The sequence below is a fragment of the Trachemys scripta genome, chromosome 18, assembly GCF_013100865.1.
Source record: "Trachemys scripta elegans isolate TJP31775 chromosome 18, CAS_Tse_1.0, whole genome shotgun sequence".
Taxonomy (NCBI): Eukaryota; Metazoa; Chordata; order Testudines; family Emydidae; genus Trachemys; species Trachemys scripta.
In genome coordinates this window covers 9,308,373-9,323,968 of record NC_048315.1, presented here as the reverse complement: position 1 = coordinate 9,323,968, position 15,596 = coordinate 9,308,373, and the positions used below count along the sequence as shown (strand labels likewise).

At 47.3% G+C, this 15,596-nt stretch overlaps 1 protein-coding gene across 8 annotated transcripts in view; it reads right to left on the bottom strand.

Annotated features, from left to right (window-relative positions):
• KSR1 (kinase suppressor of ras 1) overlaps positions 1–15,596 on the bottom strand; it is a 120,199-nt gene that overhangs the window by 39,964 nt on the left and 64,639 nt on the right. The window contains exon 1 of one of the 8 annotated variants that reach the window (XM_034752578.1): positions 15,262–15,285. The exons of the other annotated variants lie outside the window; for them this stretch is intronic. The gene's annotated coding sequence lies outside the window, so the exon portion shown is untranslated. Of the gene's footprint in view, positions 1–15,261; positions 15,286–15,596 lie in introns of those variants that run through there. 8 annotated transcript variants of the gene reach the window in all.

Sequence of the window (15,596 nt, the reverse complement as noted above, 5' to 3'; positions counted from 1 at the left end):
AAAAAATAAAAAGGACACTCCATGGGCCCTGGCCCCGCCCCTTTCCCACCCCAGCCCCACCCCAACTCTACCCATTCCCCGCCCCTTCACCAAAGTCCCCGTCCTAACTCCCCTTCCTCCCTCCCAGCCACACGAAAAGGGCTGGAGCCCGGGAGGGGAAGCGCCCAGCCGGGGGCACAAGGTCTGGAAGCTGCCCAGCAATCCGTGAAGCCGGTAGCGCTCAGGCTTCGGGCAGCCCCCTTGCCTCTGGACCCTGCGCCGCCGGAGCAGAGCAGCTGGAGCCCGGGAGGGGAAGTGCCCGGCCGGTATTTTTCCCGGACATGTTCGGCTTTTTGGCAATTCCCCCCGGACGGGGGTTTGATTACCAAAACGCCGGACATATCCGGGAAAAACCGGACATATGGTAACCCTATCTAAAAGCAATGAACATGGTTATGAACGCACTAAACCTCTGTGACTGATTATTTTAAATTAACATTGTTTCAGTGAGTTAAATATGTAGTAATCTGGAATGGATTACTTTATGAAGGCTTAAGAGTACATTTAAAATATAAAATCAGCTTAGAAATACTGATTAAGAAAACGTAAAACAGAAGAGCTGCATCATGTATTCCGTAATATTTAATGTTGTATACAGCAGGACAGCTGACTTGCCCTTACTACAAAGTTTTTGCAAATAAATCTGACAAACTTCAGGGTATATCAAAAACCCACGACTGACATTTTTTATTCCCAAATTTAGTGCTTTTAATTAGGTACCTTCTGCATGTCCAGTCTTCACCTTCTGGCATGCCGTGGAAAACATGCTCCATTTTCTTTAGAAAGAAATTGCAGATGAGTGTTTTTTTCAAATATCAGAGGGGTAGCTGTGTTAGTCTTTTATCCACAAAAACAACGAGGAGTCCGGTGGCACCTTAAAGACTAACAGATTTATTTGGGCATAAGCTTTCGTGGGTGAAAACCTCACTTCAGAGGCATGGAGTGGAAAATTACAAATAGAGGTATAGTTATATTGACACATGAAGAGAAGGGAGTTTGGTTCTCCACTTGTAAGGTAACGCTCTTCTCTTCATGTGCCATTATAGCTATGCCTGTATCTGTAATTTTCACTCTATGCATCTGAAGTGGTGTTTTTTACCCACGAAAGCTTATGCCCAAATCTGTTTTCTTTAAGGTGCCACCAGACTCCTCGTTTTTTCAAATGTCATTTGCTTCATGGATTTGGCTGGAGGGGTGTGAGCAGGGTGAGGGAGGGAAGAGAGGCAAGAGACAGCGGGGAGAGGGCTGGACCTGGGCAGAGTGGGGCGGGGCCTGGAGCGGAGCAGGAGTAGAGTATGGGCAGAAGAGGTGGGTTGGGGAGTTGGTCTCCCCAAGCGGCAGCTTCACCCACCGCCCATGACAGCAGGTAAGAGCGGGTCTGCTCCCGCACACTCAGCATGCGTTGCAGTCTCCTTAGGTGGGGCCGTATTCACAGAGCTGAATGCGCTGGCACCGTGCAGTCTGCGGGAGGGAACGGGTATGGGGGTCTCTGCGGGGACCTGTGACTCTCCACCACCATGAGGCGGGCCAGACGGCTCAGTATCCTTTGCTCCTGGTCCACCCGCCAGGCTGCCGTGAGGCATAGGGGCACCAGTTTAATAATACTGCATAGGGCCCCATAAATCCTAAGGACGGCCCTGCTTACAAACAATAGACTGTTAATAAGGAGTACAAGAAATGGGATAACAGGCAGAGAGATACAAGAATTCCTCTGAAACTTTTGCTCACAACAATCACTGTTACTAACCCTCATGATTTTACCACAAGTCTTGCGACATATCGTTCTTTTTCTTAACGGCCTCGCAGTTCCTGGAGCCATAGGATTACAGGACAATTACAACTTTTTTTTCTTCTTCTTTAAATCAAAAGTTTTACACCCTCATTTCTTAGGAAAAATAGCTTGAAAACTTGAGTCCTAGAGGCTCAAAACCAAGCCAAATGGCGTAAGAACCAGCAATGTGTAATTTTTTTTTAAACTTTTTTTTTTTTAATCCAGTCTCATGATATGCCTGATTGATGATTTTTTAATGCTGGGGTTGGCAGTACTGCTAACTGAGACCCAAACAAACATTTGAGGTTTGTGTTAAATTCTCTTCGCTCCCAACTCCCAAGACACACACAAACAGTCTGTACTTCCAGTTTAAATCATTTTTACATTAGATTAAAGGGAAAATAATGAATCAAGAAAGGACAAAAGTCTTTAAGAAAACAGTGGGACATTCTTCTATAACTTGCTGGGTCTGAGCAGAATGCAAAACTGCAGCTGCCTCAAATCAGATGCCTAGGAATTTAAAGGCACAGTGTGGAATAAAAAGATCTGCTTTTCTTGAATGATTTTTGGTCAGAGCAAAAGTATGAGGCACCAAGACCCTTAGCAAAAAGCACAATGATAATGTATGCTCTTGGGGATTTGTAGCCAGCTACTACAGATACCACCAGTGCACATAAATATATAATAAAACAATGATTATTCTCTCACTTATCTGATTCTGGGTAAACTCATCTCAAACTAGCTGATTCACACAGAACCTTTTGAGATTTCCCCCATCACTAGTTTCTATAGGACAGAGGTAAATCCGGGACCTACAGAGAGACAGTTGGGAGGGATAAGTCACACTCCTACTGTTTTCATATTTTTCAATCATTTCAAGTGTTGTAAAATGCTCTACTAAATGTCCTCCAAACTAGGGGTAACATTTTCACAAATGCCGAAGTAACTTAGGTGCATGTCTACCCTTAAAATGCTACACGATTTAGCACCACTTCAGTGTAGACACTACCTATACTGACAAAAGGGGTTCTCCCATTGGCATAGGTAACTCACCTCCCTGGGTATGTCCAGACTACCCACCGTACCGGCGGGTAGCGATCAATTTATCGGGGATCGATATATCGCATCTTGTTAAGACGCGATATATCGATCCTGAACACGCTCCCCGTCGACTCCGGAACTCCACCGGAGCGAGCGGCGGTAGCGGAGGGAGGTAAGTCAGAATAAGGTATGTCGACTTCAGCTACTAGCTGAAGTTGCGTATCTTACATCGACGCCCCCTCCAGTGTAGACCAGGCCCCTCAGAGATAGTAAATGGAGGAATTCTTCCATCGACCTAGCACGCTCTAACTGGGAGTTAGGTCAGCATAGCTAAATCTCTCGAGAGTGGGGATTTTTCATCTAAAATGAAACCATGACATGCTGTGGGGCAGTCTTCAGTCAGACAATGGGTTCAAAGCTTAGGGAATCACAAGAATGGGGGGGGGTGAGAACACACACACACACACACACACACGACGGAGAGGAAAACAGAGGGAAGAATTCCAAGATGTCAAAATTTCAAAGAAAATGCAAACATTTCTCAGGAACTCGTATGTCACAAGTGTTACAATATACAAATCTGCTGCTGCTTCTTAGGCAAGATCACACAGCAACAGATCATCTGAAACAGGAACAACATGGGGCCAAAGTCTGCTCGTCTTTGGCACCATTCCCATGGAAGCCTGCGGCGTTCTGCAGGCATATGGCCAGCAGAATTGGCTGGCAGAATCTAAGCCCACACCTACTGTAGTAGATTCATTACTTCCCTGGCCACATCCAACTTCCACTCCAATACACCCCCTAGACGTTCACAGAAACATCTCTGCCCTGAATGTGCACCAGGGTCCGCTCTACAAGACAGGTAGTTATCTTCAGAAAATGCAAGAAACCCTGTAATGGGCAATTATGCCATAATCTGACCCTTGGGGAAAGTTTCCTCCTAACCCTTACCAGTTAGTGGTTGACTTTCTATAGATTCCAAGGCCAGAAAGGACCATTGTGATTATCTGCTCTCGCCTCCTGTATTGCACAGACCACAGAACTTCCCCAAAATAATTCCTAGAGCAGATCTTTTAGGAAAAAATAAAAATCCCATCTTGATTTCAAAATGGCCAGTGATAGAGAATCCACCACGATCTTTGGTAAATTGTTCCAATGGTTAATTACTCTCACCATTAAAAACGTACACCTGATTTCCAGTCTGAATTGGTCTAGCCAATTTTTTTTTTTTTTGCCCCAAAGCATGAGGACTTATATCCCTTATAATTTTCTATCACTCCTCATGTAAATTTAGATATTCCCATTATGTATGTAATTAAAGCAATAGGGATTGCACTCACGTCACTTTAAAAAAAAAAAAAAAGATTGAGACAATCAATTACTTTTCAGGCAGGAAAGCAACCTACATTACTTAGCTAGTCCTGTTGGCAATCTTGTCATTCCAGATCAGAGTGTAAGTCATTGTACGCACACTGCCCCGTACTGTTCCAAGCATGATGCAAAGGTAATCAGTAACCTATTACAGATTTTAATTTTTAATAGCTGTAATGTGTAACAGATTAAATTTGCCCTGAGAAAGCGAAGCATCTCAGTCTCCGCTGACTCCATTAACCCCGGGTTTAAAACTGCAACTACAAATGGAGGTGTGCTGTGGTGTGACGGTTGGAGCACTGAGCTGGGAATCAGGAGACCTGGTTTCTGCCATAATGTATGCCTTTGGACAAGGGCCTTAGTTAATCCATCTGTCAAACAGCAATAAGAAGGGATTTCCTATCTTTATCACACACTCTGGAATCAGATAAAAAGAGCAGTGACACTTCATGATCAGGTCAGTGGACTGAATACTGGTCCCAGTTACACCTGTATAAATGAGGAGTCATTCTACTGAAGTGATTCTGTATTTGCACCAGTGCAAAAGGAGAGCAGAGTCTGGCCTTGTGTGCGCACAGATAAGTGGGATAAGAGAAACGGTGTGATTATGCTGTCTTTTCTAGACGAGGGATGGTAGATTTTACACTATTATCCCTTGCCACTGCACTCGCATCCAGGAAGGTAGGTTCTACTCCAGGGCGATGAGGAAGTGAAATATCCGTGATAGAGACAGGTATACCAGGAGTTTTGTTTAATGATGGAACATATGGCTGCACAAATAGGAGCAAAAGACAGGAAGAGGCACGCTGGCATAAACAAAAGCTGGATACTAGCTCAGGCTGCAAGCCATACCCAGAGGGAAGAGTCACAGCACGTTCTGGAATTCTGTTCAGCACCAGACGATCCAGAAAGATGCTCACACGTCCTTGCCTGTGAGAACTGCAAGTCCAGCCTCCAGCACTCTGACAGGGGCTCCTAGGCCTAAAGCTGGCACAGCAGATTACACAGGTTCACCCATCTGTTATGGGTCGCACAGAGAAGCTGTACGCACACACCCCCACACACATCTTTGGTCTTCGCACATTTTCTGGTGGCTGACCAGAATTCCAGAACACTCTCGCTGGGTGGCTGGCTCGCAGCCTTAGCCAAGAGCAGACTTCTTTTAGCGAAGAGTTAGTAACTAAAGCAATTGCTGCTGTTTGGGACCTTGATCCTTCAAGGTGCAATACGCTGCCTGAGGTGCTGAGCACCCTCTACTCCCACTCCAGGCTTGTGGGGCTGGGTCTTATCAGCACTGAAGCCAGGGGCTTCAGAAGAGCTCAGGACCCACAGTTGAGGCTGGGTTTGCAAGACAGCTTGGCTACCACTTACTAAATAAGGGCCAGAGGATCAGAAGCCATCAGTAGACTGGGTGCCGAGCTCGTCTGAAGATCTGACCACCCATGCCAGACAGAAGCTGCTTGGCGCTAAGTGCTCTTGACAACCTGGCCCTGTGAATATACACGACGCTATCCTAGAAACACTGGGATTGCAGCAAGACAGCACAAACCGTTCAGAGCTCCATGCCCAGCTCTGAAGCACAATTGGGCGAGTGATTTGCTGGGCAGGGAGTGGCATTATGCTGGTCTCTGAGGAGGCACCAGTCAAATCACCACAGGAAGCTGGGTACTTGCTGAGCCAATGGTCTGATCTGCTGCAGCATTTCAGTTGAATCCCTGTTTCATAAACAAAGCTCAGCTACTCTCGGTATTTGTCCGTAGTGAAAACAGATGTTTACACATGCTGCCTTTTCCACAATCCCTCCGTTTCCCCCGCTTTGGGTTTGAGCAGCCTCCAAAGACATTTTCCTCCTCTTGTGGGAGGACACACTGAAGGCTCAGCAGAGAACTCAGTGTCCAGACTACATGGCTGCTAAATCTTGGACGCCGGTTTTTAAGCTCTGTTGTGAACACATCAGAACCAGTGCTGACTACAAGTCTGCCACAGCACCAGCAGCCACTTGAGTGTCTCTCATTTGGGAGCCGACGGGGAGGCCAGATATGGGGAGTTTATTTCCTACACTTCAGCTGGCGAGTTAAGAGCCAGCAAAACGAACCACAAAAACAAAATAATTATAATCACAGATGTCAGAGGTGGGAGACACCTGTTTGGTCAGCTAGTCCCTGCCAGTCCAGGCTAGCTCCTGATGCAGTTGGAGCACTGCCAATCACCGCCAAATGACAACATGTACTCAGCAAAGGCTCCGCAGAGTTGGCAAAGCGTTAAGGGAGGTTGGCAAGGATTTAAGGAAACAGTACAAACGCTACCCACTTCTTCGCTAGCTCACAGGACACTCCTGTGCGGCTTTTGCTCTCAGAAACGGCCAGACCCCACAACTCGTCGCTTGCTCTTCTCCCTCTTTTGAGCAGGATCATGGCTGGGTCAGACAACACTGCCAACCCCCTATCCGCACCCCACGGGAGCAGGATGAAATGATATTGGGGTATTTATTACGAATGCTCCAGTCCCTGCTGGGGGTGGGGATGTACAAACTGCTTTGCAAAGATAGGCCTAGTCGATACAGTTTTTGTACTGGTATAAATGCAGAAAAAAAAATTAAAATGGCATCACCCAAATAAATGTAGTTAAACTGGCAAATAAATTAATACCTAGCTCTTATCTAGTGCTTTTCTTCAGTAGATCTCAAAGCACTTTACAAAAGGAGCCCCCTTTTACATATGGGGAAACTGAGGCACAGAGTAGTGGGAGAGAAGAAAACTTGACCAAGGTCACCCAGCATGCCAGTGGCAGAGTCAGATCTGCCGAGTCCTAGTCTTGTGCTCCATGCACTAGGCCAAGCCCTACCTTGGATGCAGTTATACCCACATAAAGGCGTCCTGTACGAGTATAACATTTCCCTTCTCATACCGGATAATCTGTACCAGTCTAAACCACCTTCCTACCGACAACTGTATTCACACTACGGGGTTGCGTGGATTTAACCGTATCAGCCCAGTAAAAGCAGTACAACTTTCTACCAGAGACAAGCCCTAAGCCCGAATCCCTACTACAAGCAGGCATCTAGAATGACATCCTGGCTGGATTCCTGACAGACTACAAACAGAGCAGAGGGAGAGGGAGAGAAGCCAGGCGACCGCTCCTCTGCACAAGATTCCTGCATAGGACAGCCAGCATGAGCTCCTAATACCACATCTGAGGAAGGCTGGCGCTGGCCAACATTTGATGAGTGGGCGTGGTACTATGCAGCAGCATTTGTTGCCCCACAATGCCCAAAGCTCATTCCCAGTGGCGACCGCATCCAAACCCCGTTTCATCTGCACGGAGAACTGGGAGTGCCCGTAGAGTCAGGTGCGGAGCTTGCTCCCCTTGAAAGCACTGGCCAAATTCCAGGAATTTTATCTCAAGCCTCGTGATATCTGGTGTGGTTCTTAGAGCCCCAGCTCCCAGAGCGATGCACTTCCCTTTCTGGCCCTCAAGACGGCAGAGAAAAAGCCTAAAAATGTGACCTAGGTGCATGCACCCTAAAGGCCCAGGAACCGGAAGGCTGATAAAACCTCCAAAATGTTTAGATTTTAAAAACTGAGATTGCCAAGCAAGTCTCACGATCTTGGGGCTGGCTGTACTAACATTCTCACTGGCTGCAGCAGCAGCTGGCTCCGTCATCAGCCCTGTGTTTTGTCCAGTAGATGGCATGCTCCTGAAGACTTTAAAAGCCTCCTCTTCCACCCTGAGGCTATGGCACTAGGAGGCACGGCCAAGGAGCAAATAGTGAGAAAGTCTTCAGGGCGGACGCTGCCTTGAGGGTGCATTCAGCAGCTGGCACAGCAAGATGGGCTTCTACCTGAAGCTGTGTGCCATGACACCACAGACTTGGGAGCAAAAGCAGCTGCCTCACCAAACCCATAAGTGACGTCTGATGCCGCCCTTCTCCTGCCCCAAGGAGTTGAATTTTAGAGAGGAGTAGAATGGCAAGTTGTAAGGAAGTATAAGCACAGAAAAGGAGATTATATTTAAACAATCCCAATGACCTTGAGTAGGGAAAGCTCAGACAGGCTTCCAGAACCTGCTGCCAGTCCCCAGGACACGCGACAAAAGAAACTAAGTCTCGGGGGGGGGGAGAGAATAAGAGGCTTTCTTTAAACAGCCACTCATGTGCTGCACATATGTGGTGGCTTAATATAAAACTGGTCAATCTGATCCCTGGAAGATTGGCCTGAAGCGATTTATCTCCACTAGCCCCCTGGCCAATGCGATAATCATGCAGGTCACTAGTTCAAGTTGGCACTTTAAAAACAGGCTCAGTTGTTAACGGCTGAGCGGGAGCAGCCCCGAGTCTAGTAGAGCAGATTCTGCACGACATGCTTTGCAAACTAACGTCTGGCTCACAAGCACGCAACGTGGGGACTGCGACCGTTCCGATCCCGATCTCGCTATCCCCGATGGAACTCCAATGGAGTTCTTCCCGATCCACAACTAAGAGAGAGGTAAAACAGCAATGGATTTAACTCTGCCTGCCTTGTTTTGGTCTGTTTTTGGATGGTGCGGCTTTAAAAATGAAAATAAACCCAGCTCAAACACACACAGACCTTACAGTCCCATCCTAAGAGGAGCTGGGCTCTTTCAACTCAGAGGATGTTCACTGGCTTGAGCGTAGAGCCCCACTATGCAAGGCATTTCCCTGAAATTCACTGATCTGTCCTGGAGGTACAGCTACAGCCTCAACAGAGATAGTCAAATCTAGGAGCAGGCTCTGGGCGACTGTGGTTTAAGGAAAGTAGCAGCTGCTAGACACATTTGCTTTTCCATCACCTTAAGACAGGCAAGCAGTCTAGGCCTTGGTTACACTCGGGACTTCCCAGCGATGCCGCGGCAGCGCTGTGAAGCACGAGTGTAGTCGCGCCGCCAGCGCTGCGAGAGCTCTCTCGCAGCGCTGTATGTACTCTGCCTCTCCGAGGGGAATAGCGTGCAGCGCTGCGAGCGAGTGTGCAGCGTTGCAGGCTCTGATTACACTGGCACTTTACAGCACTGTACTCTCTGCGCTCAGGTGGGGGGAAGGCGTTTTCACTGCTCGCCCAGCCCTCTGGCTGTTGCCAAAGAATGAGTGTACTGCAGTTTGTCTCGCTATCCAGATAAGACAGCCTTACAGAAGGCCCTACACACCAATTGCACTGAGGTGTTAATTTTCTGCTCTCTACTTCAATAGCGTTTAATAGCTTTCTTTTCATTTCTGTTGACAAGGGTGGGTCTAGATGGCACTCACTTGGTATTTATATAGGAAGAGTGGGGTATGGATGGACGAATGGGTGAGCGATAGATTGGAAATGCTAACTATCAAAAGGGGAGACAAGATCGAAATAGCTGTTCTAGGTTCCCTGGAGACAGGTTCAAACCCAAGCAGCGTTTTACACAGTCCCTTCTTGCCCACAGCCTACTACTGCGCATGGCTCTTCCGGAGGAGACCCTGGGTTTGATACTGAGACAAGGTGTGCAGCATAGGAACCTAAACAGATCCTGCCCCCACTGGGGGGGGCACTCCCATAGGCTTCATTGTGTTTAAGGCTGGAGCAAACCACCCCAAATATTCTGTGTGGACAAAGGAATTCCTTTTCTTGCAAGGAAAATTTTCCCCAGAGGACTCGGCCCAAATACTCCCTCCTAAAACCAAAACAAACTAACTGCTGTTAGTTGCATCCGAAGAAGTGAGGTTTTTACTCACGAAAGCTTATGCCCAAATAAATCTGTTAGTCTTTAAGGTGCCACCAGACTCTTTGTTGTTTTTAACTGCTGTGCAGCAGGCGATGTGCTGGCTGGCATATGGACCACAGCAACATGATGTGCTATAAACCCGAGAGCGTGGTTCTGTTTCAAATCAAATCATGAGCGCTCCCATACCTTAGAGAGGAGGGATGTTCTAGCCTATGACTTGGAAGAGCCAAATTCAATTCCCTGCTTTACCACAGATTTAAGGCTGTAAGAATGGCCATACTGGGTAAAACAAATGGTCCATCTGGCCCAGGATTCTGTCTTCCAATAGTGGCCAGTGCCAGATGCTTCAGAGGAAATGAACAGAACAGGGGAGTTATCAAGTGATCCATCCCCTGTCATCCAGTCCCAGCTTCTGGTAGTTGAAGGTTTAGGGACACAAAGAGCATGGGTTTGCGTCCTTGACCATCTCTGCCCCCATCCTCTGAACTTGTCTGAGCTGAACAGTCCCAGTCTTTAATCTCCCCTCAAATGGAAGCTGTTCCATTCCCCTAATCATTTTCATTGCCCTTCTGTGTACCTTTTCCATTTATCTTTTTTGAGGTGCGGGGGACCAGAACTGCATGCAGTATTCAAGGTGTGGGCGTACCATGGATTTAAAACAGTGGCATTATGATACTTTCTGTTCCATTATCTATCCTTTTCCTAATGGTTCCTAACATTCTGTTCGCTTTTTTGACTGCCGCTGCACACTGAGCAGATGTTTTCAGAGCACTATCCACAATGCCTTCAAGTTCTTTCTTGAGTGGCAACAGCTAATTTAGACCCCATTATTTTGCATATAAATGTGCTTTACTTTGTATTTATCAACATTGACTTTCATCTGTTATTTGGTCACCCAGTTTAGTGAGATCCCTTTGGAGTTAATTACCGTGAGTGATTTTGTATCGTCACACTTCCCGTGTGACCTTGAGCAAGCCTTAGTTTCTCTGTGCCTCAGTTCCCGATCTGTACAATGGGGATAACAGCACTGCTCTACCTCACCAGGGTATTAGGAGGATAAATAAATTTAGGGTTGTAGGGTGCACCGATACTAAGGTAATTAAGGTATATGCAAGATAAGCTGCTGGCAACTGTGAAGGCTTACTCACCACCCTTGGTTCAGCAGAAGAGATCTAAAAACAAAAAAGCCAAACCAAGAAATAAACCCTTCTTAGAACAATGAGGAGGACTTTTCTACAAAACCCACCTTCAGTCCAGACATACAGAGTGTGAACTCTACCGTGTACATGCTTGAAAATGAGCACTAATGAAAGCAACCCTCAAATAAAAAAGGTGTGTCAATCCTCAGAACATCAAACAAGCCAGCCAACACTTCCTCCAAATCAGCCACTGAGTAAAATTCACTAAGGCCTTCAGCATCACCACAGTCCATCACTCCTCCAGAGAGGGCTTATATTATACCTGGACATTGTGTTGGTTTTCTGCCCACAGGTGAATTCCACCTGAGGGAGAGCTTTGTTTTTCGGGCTTGTCTATACATGAAGTTATTCCCAGATAAAGTGGGGTGTGGCTTTAAAGAAGAATGACTATTCCAGATTAATTCCAAGGCATACAAGCCCTTGGTATTCATGTACAGGTGTTCCGAATACTAGGAGGATAGTGGAAGTTAGCAATGCATTAAGGATTTTTTGCCTCCACAAAATACCATCGCATTTACCTCCCTATAAAAACCTGCAAAATCTTCAGCAAAACTCAAACGAAGACTAAGCAGATACCAAGAAACCCTTTCTACACAACTACATGTTGAAAAAAAATGTCATGGATCCATACAGATGTTAGCAATGTTGGGATAGTTTTTGCAAAAATTCCCTAATGCAGATAAATCTATAATATATTAATGTGTCACACACACACACCCTTTCTATGACACATGCAACATGTCTACAACCCCAACCTGGAAACAGTTTCTTCTACCAGCTCTACTGAAGTGAGCTGACCTGTTCCTCACCCCTGTATGGGTGCTGTCTTTACAAAGCTGGACATCTGTCAAGGCCCCAAATGCCCCTTCTTAATCAATACATTCCTGGAAGATAGCTGGCTAGGCAAAGAAGCAGATGCTAGATAGGAGAAAGCCCATTACATAAGGTGCTTAAAGTCCTGCTGGTGATTCTAAGCAAAAGCATGTGAGGGAGGGTGCTCTGAAGATCGTCTTGGTGAAATTAGCTTTTATTCTGCCTTGGCTGCTCCAGTGCCCAAAAGAGAAAGGCAATAGAATATTAGCTCTCTGGTCAGTTCAAACAAACAATATTCTAATGGCCATTCTAGGAAGCCTCAAGTTATGTTCATAGATCACGCTAAACTGGATCTGCCCAGGTTTTGGTCTGGTGCAAACTCTCCCCTCCAGCTACTAAATCTCTCATACAGACACAAACATTCTTGGTGCACAGAGGTGGAAAGCCCTTGCCCAAATTGTGAACTGAATGGCCTCCTATTGTACATGGGAGGAGTCACAGACAAGGAACCTGTGGGAAGCTTGTTACCACATTATATGTATATGGCATCCTGCTAAGAAATCTCCAGATTCCTTGTGTTGTCAGTCAAGATTGGGCAAGTCTCTCTCTGATCATGGTGATGCCCTGCCGTCCCACAGGATGCAGATGGGATCAATCTGCAGCCCTCTGTTTGGAAAAGCATGGGATTGCTGAGTGGAGAGATGAAGCTAAGTCCTTGGTCTCATATCACTAGTCACAACCTTTTGGAGAAGAGAGATAGTGATGTCCCAAGGGAGGTCTCGCCTGCTGACTGGATACAGCCTGTTGAGAACATCAGCCAGGTATAGTGCTTATGAAGAAGCCTCATTTAGGGTTAAAATTTGCCCAATGCCTTAACGCTGTAAGTGGCACTTGGGCCATGTGCTGGTGCTTGGCGCTGGACTGAGTTTAACCCCCTACTGCAAACTTTGTGTTGTAAATAGAGGAGCTGCTTCATCTTCCCCACTGCAAAGCTAATGCTGAATAGAATGGAGCTGGGTGGAGAAGTCCATGCTGCTAGGGTCTGTTCTTCCAAGGACTGCGTGGTGACCTAGTGGGGATGCTCCCGCCAAATGGCAGAGTTGTCCTGACCTGTGGAGAAACCATGTGCTACGGAGTCTGGGAGAGGGGGCAGTAGTTTACTCATGTTCCTCACAGCAACCCCCTGAGGCTACAGAGTTGGTGGCTTTCAAACGAGTCCCATCCAGGTCTCCCTGATGGGTAGGATGGCAACTGTAACATGGCCTTGAAGTTTGAGACTGAAGAGGAGTATGCCATTCAAATGAAAGGTCTTTATGGGGAAACAGAGCTCCAGGTGCTGCTTTTCCATTCCCAAGCTAAAAATACACTGCACAAAAAGCTACTACACTCTCCCCGGACAGCGGGGCAGGGCAGTCAATTACAAACTGGTCAGAATTGGTCTGAACCACTCCACTCCCTGCAGCCTGACCTACGCTCCAGGGAAGGGAACGCTGCAGAGGGAGATGGAGGCAAACCCTTTGCTCAGTGCACTTGTTCTTCCTACAGAGTGCAATGTGTAGCCATCTGCCATATGATAAAATTAACAGCTCAGACTATTCAGATACCAAAAGCGTCCCTCAGACCAGGCCCCCCGTGGGTTACACAGAAACTGCAAGAAACCAGAAGAACCTGAAATAATATGCACGGATTAGTCCAACCATGAAGCCAAAGGAGCAAAGCTCTTTCCCTGCCAGCCTGCTCGCTCTGCTTTGCCGGATCCCTGTTGAGGGTTTAAAAAAGGAACCACACCGCTCCCATCAAATTCCATGTCCCCCTACCTTGATCAGAAAAAGATTTAAATGGGCAACAAACTAGGTTTCACAAGTAAACATAACACTGATTGAAAAGAACGCTGTGGTATTGCTAGACATTCCCAAAGCACAATCGTTACAAACCAGACCTGCCGGCACCTGCCATTCATACCACAGATCCTCCTGAAAGCCCTGCAGTGGGAGACGTGTTTGTTTAATGCAGAGGTCCCCACATTGTGGGGAACAGAGGAATATTCGGGGAGGGAGCCCAGGCCAGCCCCCTGCCGCTAGCTCTGCTCCGGCCCCAGCTCCGGCCCCTGTCCCCAGCCTTCACACAGCTCTGCACCTGGCCGTGGGCCTGGCTGCCAGCCCCCAGCCTCAGCCCCGGTACTGTTCCCAACCCCCGCTCCTGGCCCCAGACCCACCCCCAGCTGCAGGACCGGCCTCAGCCCCCTTATTCCTGTCTGCGTGTCTCTCCCCCCAGCTGCAGCCCCACTCCTGGCCCCAGCTGGGTGGGCAGACAGAGGCAAAGGGGGGGGGCATGACTCTGAAAAGTTTGGGGACTGCTGGTTTAATGCGATCTCACCACTCCCTGTCTACAATAGGCTGCCAGTTATCAACACTAAAAACAGACTCCCAGGCTTGATTGACTAGAACCCCTGCGAGGGCAGAGCACGGCCAGTTCAGACATGTCTGGCAAGAGGATAATGAGGCTGCCATCTTCTTCAATTACCTTTAAGTCTGTGACAAAAAGGTGCAGGGAGCAAACCACATAGTTAAGCATCCTGGGGGATTTTTCTTATATCAAAGAAAACAAGCCAACGGCAGGGCCCGTTTTAGGAAAAAAACAAAAACAAAAAAAACACCTCACTCATTTTCTTTTAAATGAAAACACTAAACCATGGACATTCAAGCTGGAAAAGACCTATTAGATCAGTGATTCTCAGCCTATCCCAGAATCTCCTCCCATTTTGCAGAGATTTACCGCCCCCCCCCCCTTTTAACTCTATGCAAAAGGCAGGGCAATCACACCCCCCTCCAGACACCTGGTCCTAACCTCCCGGGATTCACAACTTCCAGTTGAGAACTCCCGCATTAGCCCATCCGTGCCAATTCGCAGTCCAGACAGGATTATGCCCTGTATTTTCATAGCACTTTGTCCAGTCTCATTGTCACAGTACGTATCTTCCACGCTTTGGAAAACACGGCGCTCCCCACACATGCACTTGGCTATAGCTAGCCCCTCCCCGGAGCATTTAGCCATCAGAAATCTCCTCAGCCTTTTGCCATAAAATGATCCAAAAAGAGGAGACAGACAGACACAGAATAGCTCCATCCCAAAGCAGAGCTGTCTCAAACTATCCGACTTACTCCATTTACATGGTAGCTGGAGGGGGGTGGGGGGGGTGGGGGGGGGAGAGAAAATCACCACAGCAACTGGCTTCTACAAATTTGCTGTCAACCGAGTGACTTACCCCTCACAAAATGTGCACTGTGGAGTGAAAATTGAAGGCTTCTATTCTCCACCTACCTCAGTGTCTGCTAGCCCGGCACCGAACAGTCCTCTCACTCTCCGCAGCATTACTGGCTCACTGTTATCCATGTTCACGGGAGTTTTAGCGATTGCCCAACGCCATAAACAGTGCATTGTTATTACTGTAATCTCTCCCAGAGCTAAAGGATCTGACAGGCGGACATTATTTTGGTTTTAAATACAGGCGTTCAAAGGGAAAAAAAAAAAAAAAAAAAAAAAAAAGACAGCCAGCCATTCTAACACTGTGCAGCTTGAAAGCTCTCGATGGCTGGAGCAGTGTCAGTGAGCAAAAAATAGGCTTTGCGCTGGACTGGAGGAGTCAGCAAATATTT